At 40.5% G+C, this 13,250-nt stretch overlaps 1 protein-coding gene across 1 annotated transcript in view; it reads left to right on the top strand.

The window, feature by feature from the left end:
• The window catches only part of ME1 (malic enzyme 1), a 167,035-nt gene that overhangs the window by 139,007 nt on the left and 14,778 nt on the right, over positions 1-13,250 (top strand). The gene's annotated exons all lie outside the window — the stretch shown is intronic.

Below are 13,250 nucleotides of genomic sequence, written 5' to 3'. Positions count from 1 at the left end.
AGTCAGTGTCCGTTGGCTTACTGAACAGCATCACAGCACCTTTCACTCATACTGTTAAAGGGAAAATAATGGGGTCACAGACTCTGAGGTGGGAGAGTATTATGAGGTCATCTTGGACAGCCCTTGCCAAAAGGCACAAAAGTAGCCTGTCCAGGTACAGAAAAATGCAGGTGTTTGCCACTATCTAGGATACTGGTGGGTTTTTGTGCTTTTCTTTTTGTTTGTTTCTCTGTTTTTAATGAGCGGTTTTAGTCTTTTTGGTTTTCATCTAATAATCTTAAAGTGATTTTGCATCCAAGCATAGATGTCTGAATGCCTGTGTTTATTGTCTGCGGCTGTTGAAACCTTGAAGTTGCCCAAGAGGAATGGTGTGTTGCACCATTTCTTCCACCATAGGGACTGGGATTATCAAATAATACAGTTGAGCTAACATCATTTCTTGGTATTCATAGAATCATAGAATCAGTTGGGTTGGAAGAGACCTCTGAGATCATCAAGTCCAACCCTTGACCCAACCCCACTATGATTACTAGATCATGGCACTCAGTGCCACGTCCAGTCTCATCTTAAAAACCTCCAGGGATGGTGAATCCACCACCTCTCTGGGCAGCCCATTCCAATGCCTGATTACTCCCTCTTTAAAGAATTTCTTTCTGATATCCAACCTAAACCTGCCCTGGCAGAGCTTAAGTCCATGCCCTCTTGTTCTACTGTTCGTTGCCTGAGAGAAGAGAACCCCCACCTAGCTACAGCCTCCTTTCAGGTAATTGTAGAGAGTGATGAGGTATTGTTAAGAAACAAACTGACAGGGGCAGAAGTGTAGGAACTTCACAGCCCTAAGGCAGTCAAAGATGTCTCAGCTGCATGTCTGTCCAGTTGAGGTGGACAGCCTTTCTTCTCTCCCCTTCCTTTCTTTTCCCTGCTCCTTTACACCTCTCACTGCTAATTTGCTAGTCAGCCGAGAAACTGGGTTATTGCTCTTGGTACACAATGACTGTATCCTTTCACAGGTTCTAAATTTTTAGTGACTTGGTGACTGCATACTTTCCTCATCACCTCCTCGCTTCTGCGCTCTCAAGCAGTGCCAAAACCAATCAGTGTCTCATGCAGCCTCCATGTTCCTTTCCTCTACTTATTCTTCTTGGTAGAGCTTTAATTTGGGTTTTGTCCAAAAAGCAGTCCACTGAATCTCATGTCCTGCCTGGAGTATATTTGTGAACTGTTTGCGATAGCCAGACATAACATCTGTCTGAGGTGGATTAGGGCTGAATTTGTGGCCAGATGTTGATGCAAGCAGCAGGAGCCGACAGTGCAGGTTTCAGGTCATTACTTGTGTTCCTGGAAGACCTGAAAGCACCAATTTTCCCATCTAGCCATCCTGGGGAGCTTAAAAATGAGTGGGTGCTTACTGCTGCACTGTGTTTGTGAAGAGCCTACTGGCCCTAGAAGCTGAAGATCTGTCAATGCCTGACCTGGGCATAAGGAAACATGTCCTTGGTCCAGGGCTGTGCAAGTCCCCTCTTGGCTTTCTTCTGCTGTGAAATGTTCCCCTGAAAAGTAAGAAAAATGAAAGAAAAATGCCCTCACCCAAAAGAAATAAAATACAGTGTAAGCCTCTTGAGGCTTGAGATTCAACTGCCTGGAAGTAATACATACCGCAAGTAATTAAGCTGTTCCTGGTTCCTTTTTCTGGCCTGAGACAGAATGCTGTGATTTAGGTCTGCTTAGGAAATTATTTTGGCTTCAGCTAATTGCAGAAAAGTGCTGCAAGGCTTGTAAGACTTTCCAAACTCCTAGAAATGACATAAGTAAAATGGGGGAAATTTATGAGAAAACTGTACAATCAGAAGGACTTGTTAGCCACCTTAAGTTACAGCATAGATCACCTTTTGCATAAGCTGAACCAACACTTACACTGCTAAAGACATGTATTAATGGAAATCTGTTCCACAAGAGTCCCTTCATATTTGCCTCACAAAAATATGCTTGATCAAAAGAGTTTTAATGGAAGCAGAGAGACCTTTCAGTCCTAGAAATATTCTGATCTGTTGCTTTGGCAGTATGAGAAATAGCAGAATCTCTGAAGACTCAGCAATTACTTTGTCCGACTAAACTAATTTTTACATCATTTATATGCTATGCTGTCCTTTGATCATTAATTTTGCAATGCATGATTATAGATTTAAACATTGTTTCTCCTTTCATCTACTTTCTGTAGTATTTCAACCAGTTCTAACTAAAGTAAAACAACCTTAGAACTTTTGTTGACCTAACTGCAGTTTCCACCTTTTTCTTCTTCCTCCACCCTCAAAAGCTGCCACAAAGTCACTTATCAGGCCTTCGTTGCTGAATTTTTCCTTTGTGGCTTTTTAATTTTAGTTCAAATGCAGCTGTGTTTTCATATTCCTGTTAATTTTACCACCCAACCCCCCATGGGAACCATCTGTTTTCATTAAACCAAGCCTGATGAACAACTTTTCTGCTATGTTGTGGTGAAAGAGCTGCTGATGGAGGCTGTGTTTATTATACTGTCTATAGTTATAGTGTTCTATACTTCATTCTAGAGACCTTATAGCATTGCTGGGACCGGTTTGTGGTTGTTTGCTCTTTTAAAATTGATCCAGAATGCTTTCACTATTTGAAATTAGTTGTTTTCCAGAAGTGGGTGAAGAAGGTTTGCAGATCATTGTATCATTAGAATTTTGGCACACTAAAACTGCGTGATTTTTTGAAACACCCTGTCTTTAGTATCTCAGTACATTCAGATGGAAATGTTAATGTTTAATTAAAAGACACTTTTAAAGTTGCTTTTGCACTCTTGTGTACTTGAAGATATACCAGGTTTTGGTAGTGGGGAGGCTACAGGGGTGGCTTCTGTAAGGAGCTGCTAGAAGCTTCTCCCATGTCCAGCAGAGCCAATGCCAGCCAGCTTCAAGACAAACCTGGCACTGGCCAAGGCCAAGCTGATCAGAATGACAATAACACATCTCTGATAACATACTTAAGAAGGAAAGAAAAAAGTTAATGTGAAGATCTAATTGCAGCTAGAGAAGAGCAGAGTATGTGAGAGGAACAGCTGTGCAGACACCAAGGTCAGTGGAGAAGGAGGAGCAGGAGGTCCTCCAGGCAGCAGGGCTGAGATTCCCCTGCAGCTCATGATGAGGACCATGGTAAAGAAGGCTGTCCTCCTGCAGCCCATGGAGGACCACGGGGATGCAGAGATCCCTCTGCAGCCTGTGGAGGAGACCCACGCCGGAGCAGGTGGATATCAGAAAGAGGGCTCTGAACCCATGGGAAACCTGTGCTGGAGCAGGCTCCTGGCAGGGACCTGTGCGTAGAGGAGCCCATGCTGGAGCCCAGTTAGCTCAGTCAGTAGAGCATGACACTCTTAATCTCAGGTCATCTTAAACTCAGCTTTTACATCTGAGCGACATCATATGGAATGGAATATCCCTTTGGTTAATTTGGGTCAGCTGACCTAGCTGTTTCCCCTCCCCAGAGTCTTGCCCACCCGAGCCCCTCGATATGAGAGAATGTTGGAAAGAGTGTGCTGATGCTGTGTGAGCGCCACTCAGCAGGAGCCAAAGCACTGCAGTGTTACCAACACCCTTCTAGCTACCAGTGCAAAGGACAGCACTGCCAGGGCTGCTATGGGAAAATGAACTCCATCTCAGCCAGACCCAATAGAGAAGATTAAACATAAGCAGTTGGGACCCACTTTTAATTCTGAACTTCTGAATTCTGTCCCATGAGCACATGCTGTCTGACTGATGAATAAATCTTTACCAATATAACAAGGTTGATGGGTAATGTCTTCCACATTCCTTTCCATTCCCATATTCTCAGTGTTCCCATATTGTTTTTCTGTTAATCACACTAATTGCATAAGTGTGTGATGAACACATTTTGTATCTTCTTTAAAGCTGCTGTAGTGTCATGTTTAGTGGCTAAATCTTCACCCATTAACTTTAAAGACAGTAAATTCTTCTGTGTCAAGTAGCTGAGAAGAAGCAGAATGTGATAATCAGTTTTAGGATGTTCATGAGGTTCGCCATTGTCTGAGCATTTTAGTAATGTGCTACAAAGGCTTCTATTTTTATTTTTTTGAGGCAATACCAAGAACAGGGTAGAGGGATAGGCAAGATGGTTCTTGTAACTTCCTAGGCATGTGGTGCAAATAATAAGGCATTCTTTATAGTTAAAAGGACTCAGTAGAAACCTCTCTGCCCTCTGCCAAGGGTGGCTGCTCCTGTGCTGAGGATGGACATGCTGATGGGAATGTTCCTGGGCTGCCAAACATGCTTTTCTTGCAGTGAAGTTTGTCTGTAATTTGCAAGGCAGCATTAGATTTTTATACACCACATAATCTCTAGTGCACGAAAGAAATTCTTTTGCATAGGCATGAATGTTATCCTTAATTTTAAAGAGTATGTCAAAATGGAGCAGTGTTGCTTTTGACAGTCTGCTACTCTATTCTTTCTAGTTCAGCACAGTAATTCTTGTGTCTAGTTGAGCGATTCGTGTTTTAACTGTCCCCTGGATGTGTGATCTTATCCCCTGCATGGCGAGCACCAGAACATCCACTGAGGTCTAATGGTTGAAAGCCTCAGAAGATTGATCTTCTTAAGTGGAGGACTGAAATAGATCCCAAAAGTTTATCAGCTTCTGTGATCCTAATTAATTGGAATAGAGATAACCACGTAAACCTGTAGATAATCCCCTAAAATAATTTCATTTTCCCTCTTCCTTCCCCCATTTCATTATCCCTGGCAATCTCATTTGGAAAAGATCCTCACAAGCAATTAAGTGGCAGTGAATATGACCTTGATTAAAGTTTATGGTCTGATCAAAGCTGGGTACATACATAGTTCAAGTCTGCTTAGAGAATGATGGAAGAGAATGAGGGACATTTCTGACTGATACCAGAATTTCAGTGCCATACAGGTGTGGTCACTCCCATAAGAGTCAGTAGACCTTATATAAGTGAAAGAGTCTTTAGAGCTCCCAACTAAATAGTGTAATATTGGACTGAATTCCATCCAGACTGATTGTTACTGGGACTTTTTAAATTATTTTATCAATAATCACTCTTTCAAAAAGTTGCTATTTCATCCTAGATACTAATTTGATAATGGTTTTAATGTTAACTTTTATATACCACTTAATGTTCTGACTGCCTGTTAGCCAACTTTTAATAATTTCTAGCTTTCTTTTTATCAACAGTCCATTATTCAGACACTTCTGTTCTTGATCAGTTCTTTTATGGCTGACTGTAACTGACTAGGACCTTTTGAGCCAAAAAAAAATTGATTTACATTCTAGAAAAGATGCAGTGCCTTGGGTATCTCCAAAGCACCAGGATCACTCAAAGCACTTTCTGCCTTATTTTACTCAAGTAACATCCCAACGAAGCAATCCTTGTTTGCTTTGTCGGTTATTCTGATGTCTGGGAAATTAATATGTGCACTTTCATCTTTCACTTATCATGTTCTATATGAAGTATAAGTTTTGCAAAAAGGAAGCTCATTAATTTGTCTCTTGCTTGGTGAGTAATGTATGAAAACAAGTGAAGACAAGGCAAAAGGATGATTGGTGAGGTGTTTCTCTTAAAGAGACACCACCAAAATCCATTAAATTTGTTGGCATGTAACTCTTTGACACTGTGTGCATTAGAAGTACTGATGAGATAGTACCTAATTTAGACGGTTTATGAATTTTTTTTGGTCATGCTCTGTTATTGCAATGAATGATTGTTTTGCTCAATTTTCAGTTGTTCTGTGGATTTGTGATTTGCTTCACTTCCCAGATCTTATCTTCTTGCAATAATTGTCTTTATAACTTTTGTCCCGCCTGTTAACCTTGTTAACCCATTAACCATGCCTGCTTATTTACATGGAAAATGTACTTTATAAATGTTACAGGACTTAAACAGCCCTGATTTTCTAACAATGTCAACACCACCATTACATTTCTTACCTAAATTGTATCTTTTACTGCCAGCCATTATGACATTATCTCTTCAGTGTTGTGTTTCTTCACACAGTTGGCAACAAGCTGTTGTGTGTCCAAGTTGCCTGGTCTGGTTTTAACGTGCTCTCTTCACCTTTAGGTGTTAGATGATGGGCCTGATCAGGAGGCACTGTCACTTTATAATTAGAGCCTTGGTATGGGGATTTGGAAGGGCTTGTACGTCTCTGCTTTTTTGTTTCCTAAATGAGGTGGCACAGGAGTGCCTGTCACCTGTGGGAATGGATTTGTTAACCCCGACCTGTGAGTTCATGTCCATACTTCCACTTTTTTAATTTTGCATTTTGTGACTCCTTGTACCTGATGCTGTCCTGGAGTTCTGGCCAGGGGGACATCTTGGCCTGTCACCTCCCAGCAGCTCCCTCTGCCTCTCCTGTCCCTTCCTTTCATGACTTTGTGGGACTCCCCAGGGAGGTCCCTCAGCTCCCAGCGCTGTCTGCAGTCCCTGCCTAGAGCTCTCCAGATGGTTCACCAACAACCTTCAGACCACAGATTTACTTGTGGTGAAAGATAAAAAGCCATGTGGAGACTGTCTTCCAAAAGGGAGATGTTTCACCACCTTCTCCCATGACTCTTAACCACATTTTTTTCCACAACTGCTTTTTTGTTTGTTTTGCTCTTAACTCTGCAGTGGGAAACTCACAGAAAAAATGCAAATAAACCCAAAACATTTGCAGTTGGAAATACTCTACTTACTGATGGACTGGTTTGCTCTCTAGTCTACAGTTCTCATGTCTTTTGTGGTTCTTATGTCTTCAGTATTTAAGAACCTCAAACGAATTTATTAATTTATCTGTGTACTGATCTCTCTGTTCCCTTGTTTAAATAAGCTGCAGTTGACACAGTCAAATGGAGACAAATGTTTATATAAATAGATTGTGCCTCCCTGGTTGTGAGATGGGACGAGTGCCAGCGCTGCCTCTAATATGGGACAGTGCAGTCATCACGGTGCTGAGGCTTATTCGCAGCTGCCTCCCAGCTGATGGAAACAGCAATTCCTGGAGAGCTTCCAGCCCTGCCTCTTGCCTCACTGGCATAGAGCTGCTCTGCTCTTCAGCCATGGTTCATGGGGCAGCCCCAACAGAACCTGCTCAAACAGGCCATGGCATTACACTTCACATTGGTGGTACTTGCAAGATTTGCCTCCTGTTCTGTAATATCCCATATTGATGTCTGCTGTGCAGTCTGGACTCCTGTTTTTACAGCTGTTTTCTATGAATTTTCTCAGGGTTTTATTGATGTGTCATTTTTGTTTGTTATCTGAGCCTCAATTTGGCTATAATATGATGATGTGAGTAACTTTCTGTGAAAACTGTGATGTGCATTTGCTTGAAACATGATCTGTGTTGATCAGACACTAAAACTAAAAACTTCAGAACCCTTCCCTAAAGAACTGCTTTAATTTCAAATCCAAAATATGAGCAATTTTTTTGGTAAAACTGTTAACTACTGAGCCCTGTTACTTGTTTTGGCTCCTTGAACTGAAAGGTCCTGTAGTCCAAGTGACGATGTTTTACTGTTTGTAATAATAATATATAATGCCAATGACTCTGATCCATTAAGGAGTAGAGACATTTTAACATTGCCAAGATCTTTCATACATAATGTCACAATCAGAGAATGCTGCTATTGTTTCTTTATCTCTGTACTTCATCTGCTGATTTAACATTGTAATTCATTTGCTAATAAAGAATTTAGCTCATGTTACTTTCCACCATCTGAGATAGCACAGTAACTTCTAATATATGTGTTTTTGATGCTGTGTTCTCTTTTGTTCCAATCTGAAATATACCATACATTTCTTGGGACAGAATTACACTGTGATAGAGGCAATACTTTCATCGTCCAGAGTAATTTCTGAACTTTTCACTGAGGTTTTGGACTTAAGGTTTATTAATCTTTTTGAGCGTTATTCTCAGTCTTCAGTGTTCTAGTGAAAGTGTCTTGCATAGTTCACTCAGGCAGCCTGATTTTGCTTTAAAGATACTACAATTGTCATCATAATACTTTATCTTTTAGTAGTTTTTTAGTTGGTTGGTTTGGGGGTTTTGATCGTGTTTTTGTTTTGTTTTGCCTTTTTTTTAATTCAAGGAAATTCATAATAATACCCCTAGCAAATTACTTATTCCATAAAAGATAAGAAAATCATATAAGAATATAAAGCATTGCAAATTATAAGGAAATGGTTTTTTACTTCTTTCTTGAGATGCTGGATACATTTGGGAATTAAAAGCAAGAAGAATATATAGTCTCTTTTTCTAACTTTAGCTTCTCTCTGCTGAAAGAGTTTGTGAGTTTGTATCTTCCCCTCTGAATATCACATTAAATCTGTTAGTTCACCTGTGGAGTTAATTGTGAAAGACTTTCTTTTTGGAATTCGGGAGTATGGCTTGATGGAGGAAATATGCATAAATCTTTATGTACATCTACATCTCCGTATGTTATACATAACAGAAAACATAATACAACTTAAGACAGCTGATGTCTGGCCTAGATGAGTCTTCATACAGCTATGTGAACCATAGTGCAGTAATATCTGATGAGAATCCCTGGAAAAAATCTCTTCCCTTGTTTGGTGAGCACTGAAGTCCTTCAGTGACACAATGAGACTGTATGAAGTCTTGGTGTTCTGAAAAGTGGTGTTGTTAAATGGCTGATTTTTCTGAGTCCTTGACATTGAATGGAATTAATTTTTAATAATGCTTAAAGAGAAAGACAGTGGACTTAGAAGACAAATCCCAATGGGACAGAAGATAATGTTTCTAGTTAAGAGACTCAGAGCTTCATACACCAGAGCTCATTCAAATTTTTTCTTAGTATGGAGTATTTCACCTTTTTTCTTTTTTCTATTAGAAGAAGAAAGGAAATACCAGTGAGCTGTGTGCCATGTTAGTACCTTTGGATTATGGAGACGCAAGGAGATCAGAGGAATTTTTGATTTATGCTGCCTTGAGTTGGTCCTTTACAGTTCATTTCCTAGCAGCCAGAGTACAAAAGCTGAATAGCCATGGCTGGAAATGGAAACATCAGGAGACAGGCTCTCTGCTTCTGAAAGATATTTCAGTCACAACAGCTCAACACTGACACATCCATCCACGCTGCATCTCTCCAGTGTCAGGAGGAAGACAAGACAGCAAACCACACAAATCCAGATTGAGACTTCTGCATTTTGGCTCCATCCTCTTCTTTCTGCTGACTGACAAAAACTCTGTAATTTCTTACTCCAGCTATAGGCATTCAGGGATGGATGTCTGGAAGCTTGTACTAAGTGGACCAGAAATCTCTTAGTTTGAGGTTAAAAGCACAAAACTGAATTGTTTCTTCCTGCAAGCCATTACTTGCCCAGTTGGCAGGACACAGAGGAAAGCAAGCCATGCTCTTGCTGCCGCCTCTCTACTTGGTGGAGAGCACAACTTAATTTGTCAATCTGGGGAGCAAAAAAATACTACCTGAAGGACTGTCCTCTGAATTATCAGAGTTTTGTAACCAAATCATCTGTCTGGTCTTTGAATCTTGGACACAGTTTTTAGGGAGGTGTTATGTAGCTCCTTTAGGATCAGTGAATTAACAATTAAAATACATTTCTGACACCTCTCGTGTGAGGAAAGACAGAGAATTTGTATTGTTCAGCCTGGACAACAGAAGGCTCCAGGGAGATCTTCTAGCAGCCTTACAGTACCTAAAGGGACCTACAAGAAAGCTGGAGACGGACTTGTTACAAGGGCATGGAGTACTAGGGCTAGGGATTATAGCTCTAAACTGAAGGAGGGTCAATTCAGATTAGACATCAGGAACTTTTTTTAAAATGAGGGTGGTGAGGCCTTGGCACAGGTTGCCTAGAGAATGTGTGGGTGCCCCGTTCCTGGAGGTGTTCAAGGCCAGGCTGGATGGGGCTCTGAGCAACCTGGTCTGGTGGAAGGTGTCCCTGTTCATGACAGGGGCATTGAACTAGATGACCTTAACAAAATCCCTTCCAAGCCAAACCATTCCATGATTCTAATCTATTTAAAAATATATATTTAAAAACCCCTTAACCATAGAATTTCTTTTAGAAGCATTTTCAGAGGAAAAATCTCTATGTGCATAGCTGTTGTTATTTTTGCTAAGCCACATAATTTAATATTTCATTTTTAGTTAATATACTAGAAAAATATTTACTTGGAGACATGATTCATTCTGACTAATGGGATCAAGCTAATTCAGACCAAAGCTGAGTGAATAAATAAATTTAAAATTGTCTGGGTTTTGACTTGGTTTGGGGTTTTTGTTTGTTTTTTTGTTTTGGGTTTGTTCAGGGTTTTTTTTCAGAAGGGTGAAATTAAGAGCAGGTAGAAATTAAGATAAGGCAGAAGTGAATCTGACCTAAGCTGACCCATCTGGCTAGCACTAATCTTGCTCGCTTGTGGCCTGAAAAATGCCTGAGTATTCAGTGGCCTGAGTACTCCTTCATAGCTAATTAAATGAGAGATTATTGTCAACATCAGGACTTTGAATCCTTGGTGTTGCATCAGTAAGTGTTGTAACAGCTCTGTCATTATCTTAATTTTAAAATACTAAAGTACCTCCTCAAAAGCCAATCAAGTGTAAAACTGTATGAGGAAGTAACTATGCTTCATGAAGGATTTTGGTTATTTTTATTTTTTGTTAAAAGTGAAAGAATATCAACATTTTTATCTATTCAGATGTCAGCCTGACCACTTGGCTGTTACACACTGTGAAAAAATCAAAGGTCCCCTTTCCCGAGTGATCTGCCCAGATCAGCAGATCCTGCAGGTGCTCAGAACTACCAGCCTGGGCAGCCTGAAAAATGAACTGGTCACAGCACTTGGCAGTGATTTCTTTTTTTCCTGGTAGCCCAAGGCAGTTTTCTAGAGGTTGGTGTTTTTTAGGCCATCAAAAACTGGCTTCCTCAACAGCAGCATGATAAGCCATTAAGGAACCAGCTGAAGAAGCAGCCTGGGATTGGAAGGTAGCCCAGAGCACCCATTCCTGGCTCCCCAGGAAATCTGCCTCCAAGCCCAACCAGTGGTTTAGAATGGAAAGTGGCTTTTGTTGTAGTATTTGGAGTTATTCCTAGCAACAAGCATTTGGCCTGGAAGTCACAAATGCCTTCTTTTTTTATTTGCTGACTAAAAAGTAAACTTCATATTTTTCCCTTGAAAACTTTACGGAAAATTCCTGCTTTAAAATGAGATTAGTGTAAAGCATGTGTGCAGACTATGGGGACATCTGCTGGGATGCTGGGAAATGGCAGACTGTAAAATGTGTATTCATGGTGGAATGATTCGAGCAGGAATGTGCCAAAAATTATTAATACTGAGGTGGAGAATTTAACATTTTATCCACAAAGGAAACCAAGTGCCCATATCAGTATTTCTGTGCTAATGGCTCTAGGAGAACACTTAAGACCTGCATAAGCCAATCCAGACATAAAAATCTGTAGAAGAGAAATCTCTGGAAATTCCTTGTAATCACAGATGAGCCTAGAGAAGGTGGCATCCTGTGGGGCAGACCAGCTCAGTCAGCCTCAACCACAAAACAGCCTTCTGTGGCTTCCCATGGTACCCTTGGGATGGAAGTGATTTCCTTGCAGCTGGAAATGAGAAACAGCCTTTGCTTCTGCCCACCAGCTCTTGCAGTGGCTGTCCCAGGATCAGCAGAGGAGCTTTAGTGATGGGATTGGCACAGCCACTCGTTGCCACATTGCAGAATTGTGGGCTGAAATGTTGCATCGACTTTCTTGGTTTTCTTAAAATTGAGCAAACTTGCCATTAAAAAATTAATCTAGACTTATATCCAGTGGTATATGCAGCCTTAAATTGAACCAAAATTCTCAAAATCATACTTTGTTGGAATCATGGAATGAATTGTGTTCCAATACTTCAGAGTATTCTTAATAAACTTGCATAATTAAGGAAACTTTGACCTTATCAGTTGGAAAAGGTGTGGCTGAGGAACCGATATGGATCTGTTCTTCGTATTTGGTCCAAATGACATTTAGCATTCTGAGGACTTCACTGTTACTGTCCAGGCTCGCTCGGCCATGGCAGATGAACCTTGGGAGCAAAGGGTGGGATCAGTTCTACGCACGCTGTGCCTCACCTAAAAAATCCACTGTGCAGGCTGGAAGGGCACGCCCGTGGAGAGAGCCCTTCCCAAATCTTCATTCGCAAAGCCCAGCTGTGATGATGATACTTATCATTCAATTTTTCTTGTGTGCTTCCCTATATATATGTTCCATCCACTTCTTTTTGTCTGAAATTGTAACGTGTTTGAGGGGCTGGAACCTTCTTTTAGGTTTGTGTTTGAAAAGTGCTTTTGCAGTGATGTTTCCTATAGCATGAGACTAAAACGAGGGGTGGAGGCGTATGTGTTTAAACTCTTCTGCTGAAGATTTCAGGTGCCTGTGTACAGACAGAGCTTCATGTATTGAGACAACTAAGATAATTTTCCCAAATTCTGGCCCCTTCTTGCCCTGCGCTCCATATTACCTACAGTGAGCTCAAATCCTCTTTGCAGCTCAGTCCATGTCAATGATACTCTATAGCCCTTTCTCCTGCATCTATCATATTCCATTTGGAAACTTTGCTGGGCATTGGTGGGTGGAAATTGCCGGTATAGATCAGGGTGAAAGTTGTTTCACAGCTGGGTCAATTTTGTTAGCTTAAAAACGGTGCACCAGACATCTCCTTAGAATTATTATTATTTCATCCTTAATAATGAATTATTTAAATAACGTGAAGCAAAATATAGGCTCCCCTACAGTCCATATACTCCCCCCATACAGACTCTGTTCTTTTAAGGCAAGAGCAAAACTGAAAAACCTGGAAGAAACTATTTTTGTGTTGCTATTAATCTGTTCCCTGCCTCCCTGGCATAACTGTACTGTTTGCTCTATAAATATATTTATGCTTTATCATTAGTAATTTTAAGCATTTGACTGTTAACACATAAAACAGATTTAAGAATGCTTCAAAGAAGAAAATAATGATGCTTTCATATAATTGTTAATACAGTGGTGTTCTACAGCTGCTTTGAATTTAAAGTAAAATTATTCAATTTATCTACTGCTTACAGCAATAGATTAGTCCTAAATTATCCTAAGCATATTAGCCGTACACAGTGTAACTTTGTCTAACATGATAGATGCAGAAGTAAAAATGGACGTGTTAAACCGGATACTTTGTAAACCAATATCCCAGAATATTAGGTTCCATTAAACT

Source organism: Pithys albifrons, chromosome 2 (assembly GCF_047495875.1).
Source record: "Pithys albifrons albifrons isolate INPA30051 chromosome 2, PitAlb_v1, whole genome shotgun sequence".
In the NCBI taxonomy this organism is placed as follows: domain Eukaryota; kingdom Metazoa; phylum Chordata; class Aves; order Passeriformes; family Thamnophilidae; genus Pithys; species Pithys albifrons.
This window is presented reverse-complemented; position numbering and strand designations above follow the sequence as displayed.